This window comes from Cyprinodon variegatus, unplaced genomic scaffold, assembly GCF_000732505.1.
Source record: "Cyprinodon variegatus isolate N-32 unplaced genomic scaffold, C_variegatus-1.0 Scaffold114, whole genome shotgun sequence".
Lineage (NCBI taxonomy): Eukaryota > Metazoa > Chordata > Actinopteri > Cyprinodontiformes > Cyprinodontidae > Cyprinodon > Cyprinodon variegatus.
The window spans coordinates 958,585-961,510 of record NW_015150567.1 but is presented as its reverse complement, the minus strand read 5'-3'; the positions used below and the strand labels follow the sequence as shown (position 1 = coordinate 961,510).

General features: G+C 32.1%; 1 protein-coding gene across 4 annotated transcripts in view; it reads right to left on the bottom strand.

The window, feature by feature from the left end:
• The window catches only part of LOC107085039 (multiple C2 and transmembrane domain-containing protein 2-like), an 80,228-nt gene that overhangs the window by 54,999 nt on the left and 22,303 nt on the right, over positions 1-2,926 (bottom strand). The window contains exon 2 of one of the 4 annotated variants that reach the window (XM_015375169.1): positions 2,082-2,171. The exons of the other annotated variants lie outside the window; for them this stretch is intronic. The gene's annotated coding sequence lies outside the window, so the exon portion shown is untranslated. The remainder of the gene's footprint in view (positions 1-2,081; positions 2,172-2,926) is intronic. 4 annotated transcript variants of the gene reach the window in all.

Genomic DNA, 2,926 nt, shown 5'->3' with positions numbered 1-2,926 from the left:
ACAGCCTAAAGCGATGAGAAAGAGAAACCAGTCTCTTTATTAAAATCATGTTATTGCATTAAGACCTCAGCATTAGTTGGAAATTTGGGGTTTACTCTAATTTTAAAATATAATTTCAAAAATCTTCTACATTTCAAATTTTTTTCTAAATTTAGAAACCTAGAAATCATCATATGCTGTGAAGCATGTTTTCCTCATGTTTCCTAATGCTGACATTACTACGGAAGAGGATTAGGGCCACTGGAAAAAAAAAAAAAGTTAACTGGTTTTAAAATTTTATTTCAGTTTAGTATGGGAAAAAAAAATCAGAATTCTGACTTCTCTTAGAATTCTGACTTTAATCTCGGAATTCTGACGTTTTCTCAGAATTCTGACTGAATTCTGACACTAAAAAAAGTCAGAATTCTGACTTTTTTCCCATACTAAACTGAAATAAAATTTTAAAACCAGTTAACTTTTTTTTTTTTTCCAGTGGCCCTAATCCTCTTCCGTAGTAATGTCAGCATTAGGAAACATGAGGAAAACATGCTTCACAGCATATGATGATTTCTAGGTTTCTAAATTTAGAAAAAAATTTGAAATGTAGAAGATTTTTGAAATTTTATTTTAAAATTACTGTAAACCCCAAATTTCCAACTTATGCTGAGGTCTTAATGCAATAACCTGATTTTAATAAAGAGACTGGTTTCTCTTTCTCATCGCTTTAGGCTGTCTTGTTTATCTGCCAGCCAACTAATGCCAGAATGTAGCAGTGGTGTTTTTTACGCACGAGATGCTCCTGCGTAAAAAACACCACCGTTACCACATCGTGTCAAAACACTACAGAAAATAACAACCAAAGATTCTCCAATCTGTTTACCAAATGGCTTCTGAACAATAAGAGATCAAGTAGATTTAAAACTATCATGACAAAAAATAACAGATAATGAAAAAAAACTAGAATCTGTCCAATAATACAGAAAAACAGCAGCGATCAGTTGATAGGGAAGAAATAAGAGCAACTAACATGAAGCAGCAAAAACCCACAGATAAGGTTAAAGTGCCAATAGCAGCATTTGAGCCTCAATAGCTGCTGCTGAGGTGCAAAATCTACCCGGAAATAATAAGCATATAAACCTGGTAGTAGAATATCAAACCTTTTAGCTTTTTTTTTTGCTTTTTACAGGGTAAATCAAGCAGAACAAGCCGATATTAATTCTTATTTTGTAAGCAGACAGCTCAGACAGCGATACTATAATTTGCTGCATTACCTGCATACCATTCACTCTATTGCAGCGATGGAAGAAAGCATTTAAATGTTCAAATCATGAGTGCTCTTGTTTTGTTAAGATAAAATCTGTCACTCTTACTCCGAGACCTGGTAGCATCTAAATGTTGTGGCAGCTTTCAATTCTTTTAGTAATTGTAATTTATTCAACTAATTGATTCATCTAAAATTTTCAAAAATTAACATTTCTAAGTACATACTTTTGACACATAATATAAATGTAAATAACAAAAACTAAAAAAAGATATGGACAAATATATGTAATGATATATTTATAAAACAAAACTTTTTAATCTTAAATGGAAATAGTCTATATTTTTTTCTAAAATGCTGTCGTAAGTTGGTTATTGTTTCAGAAAGTGGCCTGTTTTAGTGTCTGAGCCACATTATTCTGGTAAACATTTGATTCATTTACCAAATTAGTCGATGTTCATTTAATTAATTGATTAATCTGATTAATTGTTTTAGCTCTAATACCAAATACCACCAATGTTGTTGCTAAATGTTCAACAAAACAGGTAAATTCCTTTTTTGTTCCACATGAAAGTTAAAAAAAAGAATTAAAAAAAACCTAATCTGCACCGTTAACCTACAGTAAATACTTGCTGACACCTAAAATCATCATATATTTGTGAATTATCATAAAATCTGTAAAACTACTGATGACAATCCTGAAAATTTCACATAAACATATCAGATAATGAGAGAATTCAGATTAATCTTCCCTATATTACATTGTGACATATTGAATTTTAACACCAAGACAAATATTTAAAATAAGCTGTAGATAATAAAAACCCAAAGAGTTTTCTACCTTCCCCTCTAGATGTGGAGATGAGGCTCCTGTTTGCTGCAGTATTCTACCAAATAAATGTCTTCATGTTGTCCTTTATCTCTTATAGACCTAAAAAAAAAAAAAAAAAAAAAAAAAAAACTCAAATGACCTCCAGCTACTCAAGACTACGAAAAGCGAAACAAAAAAAAAATGAAAGGAAGTTTTTCATAAAACGTTTTGCATTCTCTTGCCTACCGTATGAATAGCTCATTTGTAGTAAATACTGTGATTGAAGTTTAACCTCATTCCTTCACGCTTTCAAAATGCATGTGTGGGTGTTAGTGAGTGAAAACGAGACAGAGAGAGGATACTCATTTCAAGATATCGTTTGTCATTTATAGATTACCCACAACAAAGTCCCTTTTTTAAAAACGAAATAAAGAGCAAGGTGACTGTCAGCTGTAAAGGCTGTAAACTTTCTCAACAATCAAAGTTCAAATAATGGCTTCCCCCCGGTCTGCTTTTGGACCAGATGTCACAGAGCGTAACGATCGGCCCTTATGAGTCTTTTATAACTCCACGTATTATCTTTGTTGGCAGCCAATGAACAGGAATGTTATGTGTCTAAAGGTGGGTGTGAAGGAGGATCATGGAACATGACATATTTACAGCTCACTTATAACATACTTCCTGCTGAGAGTAAAAGTCTATTAAAATGTGACTCCTTCACACAAACAATAGAAACACAGCAAACCAGAACTACCTGATAGTAATCTGATTAAAAAAATAAATAAAAAAACATAAAACTAGTACTAGCATGATGACAACAGGTTGAGGTAAAGTATCAAATGCTGTAAAATATAGGAAAATTCTGTGTCATAATA